The 18,775-nt window shown below is 25.5% G+C and overlaps 1 protein-coding gene across 3 annotated transcripts in view; it reads right to left on the bottom strand.

Moving 5' to 3' along the window:
- LOC114120683 (rho GTPase-activating protein conundrum) overlaps window positions 1-18,775 on the bottom strand; it is a 61,361-nt gene extending 42,586 nt beyond the window's left edge. For all 3 annotated transcript variants that reach the window (XM_027982666.2, XM_027982667.2, XM_027982665.2), the window contains exon 1: window positions 18,477-18,775. The gene's annotated coding sequence lies outside the window, so the exon portion shown is untranslated. The remainder of the gene's footprint in view (window positions 1-18,476) is intronic.

Consider the following 18,775-nt stretch of genomic DNA (forward strand, 5'->3'; position numbering starts at 1 on the left):
ATATTAAATAAAATGAAAGAATTTTTTGCATAGTTCTGATTATCGATATAGCGGAACAATTAATAAAAAACTGAGCACAGAATTAGTATCATTGTATCAACAATATTGGGGAGAGTACCTACCAATGGACTATAATAATAATGGCTCAAGAAAAATATAGGTTGTTTAAAGACGAACGTTCCACTGAACGTTTTTCGATACAGACACGGAATATTTCATGCACAAGATTATCATTTTATTTCGGTCGTACTCGACTGTGAATTTTTGTGATTTACAACTTTAATACAATATAATTCATCCTATTAAAGCGTTGTCCTCCACCAAAAGAATCTTTACACCGAATTCATGGATCTGTCGAAGTCTATGCGGTATAATTGCCATGAAGTGATTATTTTTCATAGTCGAATATTATTATATTTTTTCCACGTAAACCACCTTTTCAATAGGTAATAAATAAAATAAATTAACAATGCCAAATTAACCTGTGGATATATTAAAGTGCAAAACACAGTATAATATTATAATATTTATCCGAATCCAATGGTATGAATCACCACTGCAGTGAAACAACTTTTAATTTCGAAATGAACTTTCGTCATATAAAATTGCAATGTTTTTTCGTGTTTATTGTACTTTACAAAGATAGGCTGTGTCTATAGGTAATGTTACCTGCAAAGTACATAATATTGTACTTATTTACGAACATACATAAAAAAGTATGTTTACCTCCTATTACGTCGTTATGGTGAGTTGACACGATTGTACTGTATTAGCGGTGACTACGGGTTACGTGGTAATTACTGATTTTTCCATTTTTTTCTTCCTCGTCCGTATGTCCAATGTATAGGTAAATAACGAATATGAATTTTTCTGTCTCGGTCTACGGGATATCTAGGTCTCATACATTTTTTTGATTATGTGCACTTATATTATACACAGTGATGTGAGAAAATTCGTTTTTCACGACCTACTTTTGGTTTCAAAATACTAAATAATATAATAAGTTGCCAATTCGGGAGCACTTCAACGTCAAATCAGTTTCGGTAGGTAGTCCACAGGACAAACATATAAATAGATAGCACGCTTTTACTAGGAAAGCTTTAGTTTTTCTGGTCAAAAGTGCTTAAGCCATTAGTCATCACTCATTTACTCATAGTTAAATTGCGTCATGTTTTATATAATCATGTGAACGAGAACCAATAGTCTTTTTTGGTATACAAAAATAATAATATTTAATATATCTTGCAAACGGACCAAGTACAAAAATAAATATACAAGTATATTTATTTATAATCAATTGTTAAACATAAAAGAAAGTCAATCACGGTAATTAATTAGCAAAGTTAATTCAATTTTATTAAACGTATTATGTATCATATGTGTTAAGTGTTATGAGTTATGATATTTAATTTTCTTCACTTTATCTATCAAGCATACTTACCAATATTTTCTTGTAATTATATATTAATTAAATAATTGTACTTTAAGAACCATGTTTCCAAATAATTATAATACCCATATTATCTTACAAACTTACGAAGTTCAATAGCTCAAAATTATTCGTTAAAATTTTAATTTAGTTACATTAACGTTTTCAAAAATTGTATTTGATTAATAATTTATAGAAAAAAAGGTGAATCTCTTGATTTGATAAAAAAAAATTTCGCTAGAATTATTAACCTACTACAAACGAAATTATTATCGAGTGCCTATAAAATTTTTCTTCTATTCTGACCATATGATTCTATATTTATTGAAATAAGTATTGGACATATCCTTAAATAACTATATGTCAACATTTTCATAATAGTAATGTAATACTACTATGTGGCTATAATGCTAATAATAATATATCGTATATTGAGTACTTTTAATTTACGATGGCCATTGATATTAGTTATTAACATAATATATTCCTATCCAATATTTTAGTAGCAATTTCATTTTTGGATAAAATGAATATATAAGCTATAACGATATTACGATGTATTATATATATATATATATATTACGATAGACATTTGAATATAAGTAATTTCTAATGAATTAATTATGATAATTAGTAAAGTAAATTAACAGCTATCTCGATATTTTATTTAGTTATTTATACATATGAATTCATTCATATTTTACTGTACCTACTCTAAAATTTAAAAAGACGAGAAAAATATCTTATACTAACAACTTTTCAAATAAATTGAATATTAATTTTTAGTGAAAATTATATAGCTATGTAGGAGATATCTTTTTAGAAAAAATAAACTAATAAAATATTATGCCAAGATTTTGGTTTTAGATATTTGTATTGAGGTATATGGGTGAATAGATTAAAACACTACTTATAAATATCTAGTAGAATTAATTTATACTTTTAAATATGATTACAACCAAGGAAAGTAAACTCGGGCAATGCATTTCTGAAAAATTAAACTTAACATGATTTTTTAAAAACATATCTTTTTAAAATTAAAACAGAAACTTCTGTTGGAATTTTTAATTATTACTTTTAGATATCATATTTAAAGTATGCACCAATTAAACATATAATACAGATAAATTAATATTTAAAATCTAATTTGTGGTATTAGTTAAAAGTGTTATTTATACTTAAAATAACTCATGGTATCCAACTGATATAAAATAAACATAACTCACAGTGATATCTGTATTAATGCATTATGATTCATTAATAAACTTAAGGTTTGACTGTCATGTTTTTGTATAAAATACGTGTGACAATGTATATCATTTTTTATTCATACATCCCAGTTTTATGGCCGTTTATATATTTTACCCTTACGTATTTTATTATTGTATTTTGATAACAAAAAAATCTATTTTCTAGAGTAGGTATACCATGTATCACTTGATACACATAAGTGCATCACAGGTTCACGTCATGTAATACAAATATTATGATTGGATCAAATGGAATACGTAAAATATCGCATCCGTTGTAAGAGACTGAAGTGTGTGGATAGCGCTCGTGAATAATGGATAGTCGATGGAAATCGTTATTATAAATACATGTCCAAACAATAATTGTGGTTATAATAATGGTTTTAATGTTTTTATCAACGGCACAAGGTATTTTGCACGATAGTGCGTGCGTTATATCGGTAATATTGATTTATTATTTTCACCAAGTACGGGAAGTACAATACCGTTCTGGCGTTGCATCGATTAACACATAGCACCTAATCGCTCGATTCGTATAATAATATTTTTACACAAGAATTCGTTTAATTTCACTTTTTTCACGTTCGATTGTTTGTCGGATTTACGAGAAACGACACGAAATTGTGATAAATGGTAAAAAATATTAACCGCAATTCACGGACTCGTAAATCCGTATCCAAACTTTTGATAATATAGTTAGGATTTTTTTCTTTCATACTTCTCAATTCTCGAATTTTCTAAGTCAATTATTTAGTCGTCCTTGTCGCTTCCTCTAGGTTATATTTCGCATATGACAACTTGAGTAATTTCGGGTCACAAACAAACTATAATAATCTGTCGTGTTTATTTTGGTGTGACTATGAAACACGTGTTTTTTCACGTTTTTCTTTTATTGTTTTTACCGTCCGATCGTTAGCGTCTTACGAGTTACGACCATCACAACGTGCAACATTACCTTAACATGGCCGCGATGATAATAATATAATATTTTATTTTAGCGTGTATGATAAGTGATAACATATTTTATCGTAAAAAATCGTTTTTACTTTTGTTTTTTCACAATGCTTATTGCTTACCATGCAGTATTATACACGCTTTAATATCATCATAGCGTTTATGTGCTGTCTGAGATTTTTGCAATTAGAAAACATTAGTGTTGAAAATAACGATTTTTGAGCTATAATATTAAGACATCGTGTAAAATCGATATAAAATAAAAAAAAAACTTGATGAGTTCATACATCGGATTAATCATCATAATAGATTAGTCGTAACAGCTAATGATTATAATATAAATAGGCAAACAATATTATTTTAATGTTAAAAGAAATATCAATTATTTTTAACATTTTAAATAATAAAATTACGCACAAATGAACAAACCGCAAGGTCGTATTGACGGTTTGGAAAGCGAAAATCCTGTTAAATCATAACTGAAAAAGAAAATGTAGATCACTATTGTAAAGTAGCAACCGACAAATGACGAAACACGTATATTATTATGTTATTGATTAACGAATTCGATCAGTGTTTAAATTAAATACGTTGCACAAATTGCATAATATTAAATGTATAATGTCATGGTGATTGACCATCTAGCCCTAGTTTTGAATCAATAAGCCTAGCTAGTGTTTGACAATGGCATAATTGAATAAATAATAAATATTATAAAACTAAAATAATAAATATGAGTATATAGAAATACGCATTATACCTAACATTTAACAATGTAAAATGTTTAATATAAATATATTACCTAATAAATATTATGATATATGTTATATATTATATATAAATGTACATAATTGGTTATCTTTTTGTTTTTATTGTAATTTAACTGTATAGTTACATAACATATCTATACTTGTTAAAGATTTTGTAATGTTATGCAGTCAATTTGTAATTATAATTAAAATATAAAATATTTTGAACTAAAATTCACAAAATTATATTAATATTAATGAAGAATTATTTTTCGAGGCATATTTTTTATCAATCTAATTATGTGAGATTAAATTTATAAAAAAAAAATTAAAATACTTGATTTATACAATAATTATACTAATCTTATTATTAAAAAAATGTATGAAGTAAATAGGTATATAGTTGAAAAGTTTACAGCTGTAGTACTTACTATTACAAAAAAGGCGTAAGTTAATGATTAAAATAATAAAATATATCATATATTACATATATTTTTTAAACTAAGACAACTAGGTACTAAATAATTAAAGTCACGTATTTAAAATATATATTGAATGTGTCCCGCTAAAAAACTCGTAACCGTTGCTTCATTGTATATTAAATAATGAAATGATCAAGCTAATTTTGTATTGAGTTATAATGTTATATACAGGGTGTCCCGTGAGGATTTACCCATTGCGATATCTCGTTATCTGTATTTGTTACCACTATGGTATTAAATAATTCACTGTTTTTCTAGAAACTAGAAAAAATATTAAAAATCAGGAAATTAATGAAATCAAAATGTTGAAACGTCAATATTTTCAGAAAAATTAACTCTACAAAATGGCTATCTTCGATTTTTTTGAAAATAATTAAATAAAAAAATATATTTTTTAACTTTTTTACCAAAACATTAAAATAAATTAAAACATAAAATATTTGTAGTTCTTATTCCTGTGAGTCTTATTAAAAAATCAGAATTATGATATGTCCATTATTTCAGGAGATATCGCAATGGGTAAATCCTCACGGGACACCCTGTATATAGAAAAAATACGGACCTAATAATTACAACAAATGGATGATGTCAGAAAACGATTAGATAAAAATAAAAATAATATAAAGTTCACTGGACGTGAGTATGATTTACCAGTAATTATATAGGTAATTGATAAGTAACGATAAGTAAAGTTCCAATAACATTCATGATAAAACGAGTATCAATAATTTTAAATAAGTCAATATAAATATAACCATTTTTAGAGACCATACTATCGTACGACCATACGATTCTCGAGAAGATGATAATGCAGCCATTCATTCTAAATACTTTTATGAAGTACCTACCTATGTTACCTAGACCCAAGCATGACTCAATAACTCTGATTATTAATTGAAAACATTAATAGTCGATATAAAACACAACCTAGTTTACATCTAAATGCTCATTACACACGATCTCGTGATGATCACATCACTGTAGGTATTGTGCTGAAAATTTCAATAAAATGGTACAAACTACAAGTAACGCACTTTAATATTTCATAGATTTGATTTGTATAAACTGCAATTTGTCATAAACTATACAGGTAGAATAATCATTAAACGTTTTGAAGAAAAATATATACGAATAGTGTAATATAGTGTAAAACATGACTGCACCACACGTACACGCGCGTATTATATATGTACACTGCATAATTTACGTTTACATACGTATTATATGAACGGTATACCATCATTATGATATTTGATGTATAATATATTATATAGACCTAACTTAATTGACGCATGATGAAAAATGACATTAATTCTTTGTGTAATCATTCTGGAAAATATTTGGTTATCTATTTCGATTAAATACTAAGTGCACGCAAGGTATTTTTTTTATTTAATTTATATATAAAACCTTATTACTCACAAGCCACTGATGAGTAATATCACTCGTCACAAATGTATTGGATGAAGACCACTCCACCCTAATGTTTTTCGTGTTCACGAGGGTCATCACACACTTGTAATGATATACCGTATGAGAAAAACAACATCAACTACGACAATGTCGTCGGAATGTTAAAAACCGGCCTAGACGTTTGATTCTTGTTAAAAAAAAACCCCTTTCCTTGTATTCCTATTCGGAAAATTAGACGATGAGCAATGCTCATTGGTGTGTTATAACACCGAAAACGAGTATACCTAAACCTACATAAAATATACATATGATGGCCATTTAGACTGAGATTAAGCCGATATAATATCTTATGACTTTAGATTTTTGTTTACGCTATAAACAATATGACTATATGTACGTTGATCTCGCCTGGTCATTATTTCTATATATTATGTTTTATTAGGTACCCTAACAATGTACACTCACTTTAAATCTATACAAATATAATATATTATTTTGTTATAATGTTATATATTATATATAATATACCTCAATAATCATGTAGAAGTATTTTTTTATCTGAATGATTTTTATACTTACAAATAAAAAAACAAAAAAAAATTGTATTATGATGTTTTGTAAAAAAAAAATTTACTTAAATTTTGTAGGCGTTATGACGATGAATAGCGGTTCATGTTGAATTAATTATCACACGTACATACATAACTGATCGAGTTCTTGCTTCAGGTTATATGATGTGTGACAACCGAAATTCGGCCACGGCGGCGAACAAAACCATTGTCCGCCGTCGTGGTACTCTCATCGGATACGGTCACGTACTAAAGTGTTCAACGCTGTCCAACCCGTCATCCCCAAGAACTCCTATAGATTCAGTAAAACCTTAAGCGGGAAGTGCAGTGTCCTATAGACCCAGACAACAGCTAGACGATTATTATTTCTAAGCGTTAAGTAATTTTCCGGATGATGGGTAAAATTGTATGTACAAGTTGACTGTTGAGTGACTATCATAATCAAAAGGGAGTATGGTAAATCAATAACGATATGCATTTTGATTTATTTCCTATGCCAAATTATTATACTATATGCGTGATAAGAAAAATTTAAGAAAATTACACCATTATAATGTGCATGAAAACAAAAGCCAACTAGAATTTCTGTTAACTATAAATAAAAATCAAATACTTACTAAGAACTGTGAAAAAAATTGAAAAATTTTTAAATTATTTTTTCATATTTTTTCACATAAGTTACATATTATAAGTACGTGACACGATAATAATACTATTAATACTAGTTTTATCCTTAAATTTGTTTATCACAAAAAGTAATTTAGTTGCACTAAAAATGTATATAATAATTTATAGGCATGGTTATTTTTTAAGTATAAAATTGCTCAAGACCTAGATGTGATAACGCAAGAATATAAAGCGTACGCCGTACATTTATAATATCAAAATGACTTGCAATTGATGTGGTAACTGATAATGGAAAAAATAAAAATGTATCATCATATATATAACGGATTAAAGTAAAGTATAAACGTTGATATTAATAGGTATATGGGATTTGATATTTTTTATCACTTGAAATTTAAAAAAAAATGATATTGTAAATATGTTACAAACATTAACAATTCTGGAAACATACCAATATTTAGAATAATAAATACCAGCGGGTTAGGGTCAAGACCACATCCAAACAGTCGTCAAACATGTTCATGAAAACGATGGTTTTTTTTTTATATGTAAAATAGACCGATGAAGTATAGTTCGACCTCTGGAATTTCGAATGCGTTACTAAAGAAATTAAACAGATTTATTTTTGAATAAAACATTTGAATAGCTCATGTAAACGTAACTTGGGTAAAGAATAATTCTCTACTTTTTAATGTGAAAGTAATAATAATATAATCAATATTTTCGTGTGTAATATTATGACAATAAACTCATGAAAAATATAATTACATAGGTCATATAATTAAATTTATAACGAATAATAATAGATAATATTATTATATACATGTTCATAAAAGTTGTGAATATTATTTAAATAGCTAAAATATAATTTACTTTTTCCATATCTACATCACAAGCAACACTGTAGTATAAAAATATTTTAATATTGTATTTATAAATAATAATATATTTAGTTTATAGTAATACTTTTTCAAATAGGTAAAATAGGTTGATACAAAAAATAATATTTAAAGTATTTATGTATAGGTATTAAGTAGTATAATATATATTAATTTTTTTTTTTTTTAGTTTAAAATACGAACATTTATAATCAATAAAAAATATATAATACATACAATAAGTACATTTTAAGGAAGGAATCAGAAGACGTGAGTTTGGAAATCACCTAATGGTGGCACCCTAGAAATATGTATTAATGTATTAATATATACTACAGCCGAATATTATTTATTTATTTTATTTTATTTTATAGACTAATCCCTTAGAGTTTTGACAAAAGAAAAATATTTATCATTGTTATAATGTTTTTACTTTTCTTCGAAGTGGCGCAATGTTAAACTTAAATTATTTAAACTTAGAATACTTGCATTAAATGTGTATCCATTATTTACCTACAATAGACAAATAATAATAGTTAAAAAAAATTAAATATTTTGTCATTTTTATATTATAAATGACACATCAACACAATTATTGTGTTTTCAATTTCAATTTAAAATCACGATTCACGAATTTAATAAAAAAATAAATGATATATTAAACGAACAATCCAAAATAAAAATAATGTAAGTATTCAATAGAAATCAATATTCAAACACAATGATAAGTATTTAAAATAAAATATAAAATAAAATTATTTTAAAGCTATGTGCCATACTAAAGCATTATATAGCATAATAAATTGTGTTTGTAAATTAAAATAATATTTATAAATTTAAACTGATTAATTAATTTATAAAGATACCTATCTTATACAATTACAATTATACTTAATGAAACTTAAGTTTTTAACCTATACTGTATATATTAGTTCACTTTTACGTTGTTAAAATATGATGGAAAATGGACAACCATGAACTCTTGATTTAATTGTTAAATATATTGGTAATATGTGCAATCTGATGGTCTTTGTGTTCCTGTCATCGCACTTAGTTTACGGTTTCCCTAATACCTACTTCTTTTGTAAGGTGATGGTATACTTTAAATTCAAACGGTTTTGTACGTAAATATTTATAAATAAATTCCATTTTACTTATGTGATTAAAATAATAATTAAATACTTAATGAACATGCGTTGAGTAATCGAGATAATGCGCATTACAATTTGCAGAGTAAAACGAAACTTGATGGTGAATAATAGATTTAGAAAATAAAATATCTCCTGCCAATTCACACATAAATAAGACAATCAAATAAATTGCGGTTAAATCGTTTGTTACCTCTGCGACCACAATAATTTTTCATACTGCTCCCCAATCCTGCTGTGAGTTGGATTTAACTAGTTATAGTGTCATCAATCACAATTCAAGAAATTAGATCACTGGATCACCCAATTTCTTTTCATCATTTTTACAAGAGAATAATCCAAAATATGTCGTTACTGCAGAAAATGTATTTTTCTTAAGATACATTTTCTAAAAAACCAAAATGATGGATCATTTTTTTGAATATTGATATATTGCATTATCACGTTTAAGTAAAAATACGTTTGTTTTGTGGTACCTACTTAAATCGATGTACCGTAACACGTCAAGTATCATGCGTTATATTTAATAGGAGTTTAAATATTTGCTAGCGATTAAATAAAGTCTTATGGTTAGTTTTTTTAGCAGCTATTGTGACTGAATTGAACAGGCGTTTTATTTGTTTATCAAAGTACCCTTATGCGAAATTTGTAATTTGGTGAAAAACATGAGAAAAATGTTGTTGATCATCTGTCAACGATTGAACGACAATTTTATTATAAGTAGACTATATACTATGATAGCGATTGATGAAATAAAATATTTCAATGTGAAAAATAAAAATGTTATTTTATATTCAAATGGTTTTTAAACTTTATTGAATTATTTTAAATATTTATTTATTATTTAGGGAAATTAAAATAAAAATAAATTACAAATAAAAATTTACAAATGTCTTGTTATTATTTGTTAACTTATGTAGTTTATTTTCCCTATTGCATAGGTATAATATACTTCAATTAATATGATCAATTTATACTTAATCATATATATTTTTAATATGTTTAGTATACATATTCATATCTAAGTTTGGCTTATATCATTCGAAATAATAATCACGTCTAAAGGGAATACCCAAAGAACAATAACTGTACCGTTCACTTACACGCCAGTTATTATAAAAATAAAAGATTGATCATCCAGCTAAAAATGTGCGTGTGACATAATTTTTTGATTAGAAGCTAAGAACGCGGTATGTATTGTTTGCAAGTTCGTGCCCTGTATTGCAAATGCATTTGGTCTCCCATAGCATTATGCTGAAACACAGTGAAAATACTAATTCCAATATAGTTGATAATATCAAGTACAAACTATAATTAAATTATAATTTCTACTTTTAAATGGCGTATCATAAAATGAAGAAGAAAATTTTTGAAGAGCTATAAAGTAATTTTTGTAGTTTGATTCAAATTGTTTAATTCTAGCATAAAAATGTATACAAAATTATTACAATAAATTAAAATTATAAAAATTGCATTTAAAGATCAAACAATAAACTACAGATAAGGGTTAATAGGTACATATAAAACAACAAAAATTATTTATTGAGACAGAGATGAAATAAAAAGAAAGTTATATCAGAATGTGGTAAATCATACAATAATGAATGAGTAAAAATATCGATATCAGAAATAAAAAACAACTAGAAAAACATAATTTCCTTTGTTCTATAAGTAATGATTTATTTGACCTTGATATCATCTATTACTTCAATTTATGAACTATAATAATCACTTCAAGATCAAGCCCTCGGCATATTTGTATTAAACCTCAGGGCCAAGTGGTAAGCAGTGAATGAAACGTCTCTTTTATTAAATAATAAAAGATACGGGTAAAAGAAAGACTGTCTATTTTAAAATTATAGTAACTATCTACAGTAAAATAAGAGAATAAGTCTATTTTGGTTGACAAGAGCCTATAGAGAAAGTATGGGAAAATTAATATAATATGGGACCATATTTTATTATTTGGTAAAAAAAATTTAAAAAGTAAGTATAATATCTTTTCAAATACAGGTTGGTTATCAGTGTTTGTAAAACATTCAGTAAAATCTATATGTAATATCGATAAAACATAATGTTATTACCTAATAATTAATTTAAATCTTATAGTTTCATAAGCAGTTTTAATTTTTTTCATATATTAATGAAAATGTGAATTAGTAGGATACTTTTTTTTTAATTTATAAGTACTTAATGATAAATCAGTAGGTACACCTAAAAAATATTTAAAAGAAAAGCAATCCTAACCAGAGTTCGATTTCGATAAAAAAAAAATGCTGAATAAACATATTCATTAAAAACGAATTATTGTTTATACATCTCATTATCTTGAATGTTTTCTTTGGGTTTTTGCAAAGTTATTAAACATTTCTAAAAAAAAAATGAATTATTTGCTTTTTACTGCCACGTAGAACAACTAAATTCAATTTGTGACGTAGATAGGGGTTATTCTGGAGCTACATTATAATAATACTTTTGGTCTTTTTTTTACTACCTCAAAAAATGATTTACGTTTAAATCGAGTTATGATAAAATCTGCAATTTTTCGTATAGACACACATATTTATCCGTATTAAAATAATAGAGTTTGTTGTGCACACTGAATAAGTGCATAACCCATACTCTATAAGTTAGTAGATAGTAGTGTCATTACATCATCATTAGGATCCACAATGATGAAGATTAATCTGCTTTTTAAGATAGTTAGACACTTTCGCTTACGAAGAGATGGTGTATGGAAAATTTAAGCAGTGCACGAATAACGTTAGGTAACAACAGCAGAGAATCAGGAAAACATTAAAATATTTGACACTGAGTGAGTATAATTTAATTCAGTGGTTTTCGTCTAAATTAAAATAATATCATAATAAAATGACATAAACATTGAGTAGGTAAGAAATTATGATTTATTTCATAAAATCTATTGCGATGAGGAAACGTGTCCACACTCCACAGTTCATGCCTATTTGTGTACAGTATTCGAAGACACATCATGTTTGTTTACTTTATAATATTATAGTCATCGGTTTCTGTTCGTTATTTAGAACCATTGAATTAAATAAATACTTTTTTAATTATTTCTACTAATGAAAACCTAGCAAAGAAATTAAATTATGATAGCTATTTTAGTTCAAATTATCGATCTAAATTATAATAATTAAGGCTTTATTTTTTATATATATTAAAAAAATTTTTTTACTTAAATACCGTTTATAATTATTTTTTTCAATAATTTATTTGAAAATTATGAATGAACAAATACTATTGTCATACTATATGTCAAATACCTACTATGGTATGAAAATGATATTCCTTTGATACATTTTAGTCTAATTATGTTACAATTATTGCGTAATAGAATAATACCAGTCAAGAGTTGATGATAATTGATAATATATACTATATACATATAAGTAGGTAGCCAAATGTATGTAATGTATACATTTCTCATATAACTGGCGATTGTAAACTGCGCTACAGCAATCTTTCGTTAGGGTAAAGTGCGCCGAGAAAACAATATATTTCTATACAATTTAATAAAAATATGTTTTAGTAATATGTATGTTATTATTTAAAAAAATTTAGATTAGTTTTAATCTATTTATTCAATAAAAATAATCACTATTTAATATTTATACCATTTTATCTGGTATCAGTAGTATCTTAAAATATATTGACTCAAGTTAATAATTGCTGTAGAAATAAATCAGTTCAATATAGAAGTATACTAATTAGTAATTACTAATAACAATATATTATAATATAAAAGCTATACAAAATATAAGCAGACTAACTCTGTTTAGAATCGTTTTTCGTATGCATTGATTTATCGTTGAATTCAAATTTAACCTAAACATCATAATGATGGAATACATCAATACCTACTACACAGCGAATCACATTTTCAAAAGTTTTTTTTTAATTGATATCATATCACAAAAAATAATAATAATATTTAATATTTTAATTTTTTTTTTTAGACTGTCAAATTATTATATTATTATAATTATTTGTAATTCATAAAACGAATTTGTATACGTTTCCTCATAAATCAGTTTAAAAATATTATTATATACTTTTGACATCAAAAAATTATACGTTATAAATTAAAAATTAACTTTTATAGGAACATTACGAACAAATTTACGAGTATAATAACAAACATATTTCTAAAAATGTTAACTACGGACAGTGCTATATTCAGAATAATTTCGCTAGCTGATATTGTATAGTAGTTTTCTAATCCAAATTTATATAAGTGAAACTAAAATAATATCTATACAGTTAACATTTTAACATTTGTTGAGTACCTATTGATTGAGATAATCATTATTGGTGATGTTGAAATTCGACCTCTTTCAAGATTATGAATCTACTGGTGTACATTACTGCACAGTATAATTGTAATCAACTTTTTTCTTACTTGTTATTTTAATGGAGTTTACATGTGATAAATTTTTGTGTAATTTGTGAATATTTTAATAAAATTGTGAATTCAATAATAGATAGATAAATTTTTATTACTATATAATAACACTTATTAGTTATTCTATTGGGCTTATGTAAACTGCGCCAAAATAACATATCAGAAAATATAACAATAATATTATAATTTGCGTATCCATTTTTAAATCGAAATTTTAATAAAATATTAGTAAGATATTCAAAAATTAATACCATATAGACTCACTAATGATTGCATACTAGCTATCATAGGTAAGTTATAGACCGTATGCCTATAAGTATCAATATTGTATATTATTATGTATGTATCTCACAACTCACTGTTGTTAGATAATTCTTCGACTAAATTATTTCGATCTCATACGAAGTACAATCTTTTAAAATAAACTCAAATATAACTATATTATAATATAATTATATATATATCTTCACTAAATTATGTTTATCACTTAAAAAAGCTTAAAAAAAAAACAAGTTAATTATTATCAAACTATTTGTTCATTACGACTTTAAAAGATTATTATGTTATTAAATAAATATAAATAATAAATTTAATAACGTTTTATCACTTTAAGTATTTAAATTTCTTATATAAATAGTTTCACTTTAAAAGACAATTAGATAAATCCTTGAAATTAATGTATTGACCATAGACATTTAGATACACATTTGTCAACAAAACCGTATCGACTTCTTGAAGGACTGTATACTAGTACTGAACATAAACTTAACAATTGAACATAAAATAATGAACTAATGAAGGATCCTTCGCACAATTAGCGAAATAAGCGCTTTGATATAACCAATTTAACAAATCAAAAGATATATCGAATTATATTGAATTTTTGTTAAACTAAAGAATAACCTTCAGAATAGTTCGGTATTGATACAAATTAATTTTAAAGTGAGTACCTACGTATTGCATGAATAGACAAGTATTGATTAATTAAAAATTGTTATTAGTTATCACTTATTTCCTTGTTTAAAAAATAAATAAACACTAATAAAACGTTTCCTGGAAAAGACTAAAATGTTTTGCATTAATTCCTATATACTGTAATTAAAATAAAAGTACTTATACAATATTTGTTTTCAATCCACGAGAAAAGGTGAAATCAGTTCCATGTGACAAATTTCAGTAATAAAACTAAATTAGAATATCTATAATACTGAAGAAACTTTTTTTTATCTACATCCGCCATTTAATTACCGTTCCGTGCAATTGAACTAGAATCTATACCGTTTTATTCTCTCTCTCAGTGAGTAATCAATAGAATAATTTTTATGTCTTTCCGGGGGTGGATATTAGTAATATACTTAACTTGATATTTTATAAATTTATTAGTGTATAATATTTAATTAATTTATATTTTATTTTCCAAGTTGGTATTTATATAATTTATATTAATATTCTAACAAAATACTTAAACAATTATTTTTGATTGAAATGTAAATAAAAAATAAATATTTTAAATCTTGATATTTACTGATATCATTAAATATAATTTAGATTTTAGTTAATTAAATCTTGGAAAACCTTTATTTTAAAATTTAGTTGAGTGATAATAAATATTTATACAATATATTATTTAATATAAATAATAAATTATGAAAAATAAATTACAACATATAATATTATAATCTTCAATTATGAACTAACTATGAACAATACATTTAAAATTTTTTATTCAATATAGGCAATTAAAATCGTCGAATTATTATTTTTGATTTTAAGTCGTTACAATATTCACACTCAGAAGTTCTACATTTAAAGAAATTTTGAAAGTGATTAATGATTGTCAAGAATGAATTACCTAAATATGTATTGTATACCATATATAATAATACAACTTCAAATTAAATTAAATATATAAGACATAAGTGTATATTTATATAACTAAAGGAAATTTAGAAAATAGGTAACAATTAAATTAAATATTCAAACATATTTGTTCTAAACAACTTATGCATTAATTGGTTATGTTATTGTCAAATTTTAGAATTATAAGTCAATATTCATGAAAATTGTAGTTGAAAATTGAATTGGAAAATATCATTTCTATTTCCGACCGGTTTCTTTAATAAGATAAATATTTCGCAGAAAAATAAATAATAATTTCATACACCAACCTAATTGAATAATGCGAATTCAATGTACTTTTTTTATGTATAGCACTTTTTAATAATAATAAATACAATTATGGTAAAAGTACTACAATAACAGGTCATTAATGATTTTACAAATCCTTGACCCAGATGAATGTGTAAGAAATATGTATGTATGCATTGCGGATCAAACTCATCATCTCTTAACTCCATTGACTAGTTCTAGTTAATTAATAGTACCTATAGAATTCCTCCGTGTAACCACTTCACTTAATAGATAAGATACTCGAATAGAAAAAAAGAGAGAGAATGAAATTACTAGCGATAGTCAGATATAGTGTAAAGGAGGGGTCGAGATTTTAGCGGTTTGCATATATATAACTTTAAGGTCAGCCAACATGTTACAAGGTGAATTCCACTCTTATATGCATAACATATATAATATATATATATATATTATACACACATACTATAGTACCCACCTAATGATTATAAAAATAATAACAACACCGGTTACACTTCAGACCAACAAAATAGAAGAATCGTATTCACTGAATAAAATCAGATGACTGAACCAGAATGTAGACGTTTAAGTCTCTCATCATCTACATACTACCTATTGATAAATCATCAGTTAATTCAACTTAATCAAACAAATATTTACGACAGCATTAAAATCTTTAGATTTCGTATTATTATTTACGAGAAATTCGTATCAAAAATCATGAAAACTGTATACAGTTTGATACATCAACACATTTAACAAAATTTAATTAAATTATAATATTATATGTATAAATGTTAATTTTACGATAAAATTTGTCATTTAAATTAATTATTCATAATAATTAACTCATGTTTTAGCTCCAAATTTGTGTGTAATTAAATTCTAATAGGGCGGCAAATATTAAGTGCCTATCTTACCAATGTGAAATATATGCTTTTGCAGATAATAATGTTATTTTATATAATTTCACGCTATGCGCGTACTCAGTAGGTGTAAAAAAGTCTCAAATATTAAATCAAGACAATCATCTGTTGTTAACCTACTCTATTATATAGTATATTGTATAATACAAAAAATTCAAGTAAAAAAATAACATGCAGTGGGCGCTTAACATGTAAATATACATCTACAGTCTACATTTACAAAGATATTAGGTACCTACTTATGTTTATTAAAATATATGTACTAAATTAATCGAATTTAAAAAAAAAAACCACGTTAATACAAAAAATCTATTATTTCACCCACTTTGACCTTTTATAAAAAATATATCACCCTTAAATTTAACAGTTCCTTAAATACTTTAAAAAAAATGTCATTTCATTCAATCTCAAACTGATTAATATATATAGATACCTATTAATATATGTATATGCTTTATATAAACAAAACGTTGTGTTAAAAAAAAACCTTTATAAACTACTTAAACATATATCTATAACGATAACATTTTTGACTAAAGGTGGTCATAATAATAAGTGGAAGGCAGAAAAAACATAATTTATAACCTTATGGGGACACAAAAAATTATTGCTTTGGATTTGAATTTACTTTTTAAAGTAGGTACTCACTACTTATACAAATATATTTAAGTAAACTTATCCAGTATCCCTCTTATTAATGATATAATGTGTGTACAATTAGTTATGTTAAATTTTTTTCCAAGAACCAATATTTTTTTATTAAAAGTATTAAATCAATTAAAATGCTGATTAAATATATCAACAAAACTATAAATAGCAAAAAATCGCTTTGTAATAAATATCATAACTATTTTTGCGTTCAATAACTAAATGGTAAACTTGAACGTATATATACACACAATTATTGAAAGTGTATAATGTGTAACGACTCGACTGTCAACATTCATGTAACTTCAATGTAAGCATATCGAATTACATTCAATGCCTGTGCGGCAATTTCAAGGGTAATTATTTGTATATTATTCCTTGACGGGGATAGTGAATTAATTAAAATATATTTGTGTAAACGTTCAGCAAAATATATTTAGTCATTAAATGTAGACGAAATGTATTACGATTGTGTGCAATTGTAGGTTCTTTTAAAAGGAAAAACTGTATAATGGCTTAACACAATATCGATATAAATTGTTGATTTGTATATATTGATTCATGCTAGACAATATTATTTCTTATTTTAGTTATACGCAATATAGATAAGCTATTAAGAAAAAAAGACATTAATATAGATAGATACCATGTTAGAGGTACTAATCACACAAAAGTAGGTAACAATAATGGTCTAGCCCTGGTCATAGACGTAATTGACAAAGGTATTGGTTTTCGCGGTTAGATCAAGTACCTAATACCTATGATACACTTGATAAGCTTTAAATAAAAATAAAACGTGTAAATAAGTGTTTTAGATGTACGTACTCACTTGTTATACGGTGCTGGACGCAGCGAACCCGCTGGTCTTTCGACCGATCACCTTTTAAGCATTTGAATTCAAACACGAAATGGAAAAATTCCCGTTTCAGATAATCCAAAAAGAAAATTAAAAAAAAAAAAAAGCACAAACGTAAACTAGGTATTATGTAAGTAAAAAACGGTCACGTTGTGGATAAAAACAATCGGAAATCGAACTCTTAACGAACAGAACGCGCGCGCGCGACGACACAATCGAAACGTAAACGACGACTACACGGTACGGAATGCGGCCACCGACTAAGCGGCAAG

This window comes from Aphis gossypii, chromosome 2 (genome assembly GCF_020184175.1).
Source record: "Aphis gossypii isolate Hap1 chromosome 2, ASM2018417v2, whole genome shotgun sequence".
Lineage (NCBI taxonomy): Eukaryota > Metazoa > Arthropoda > Insecta > Hemiptera > Aphididae > Aphis > Aphis gossypii.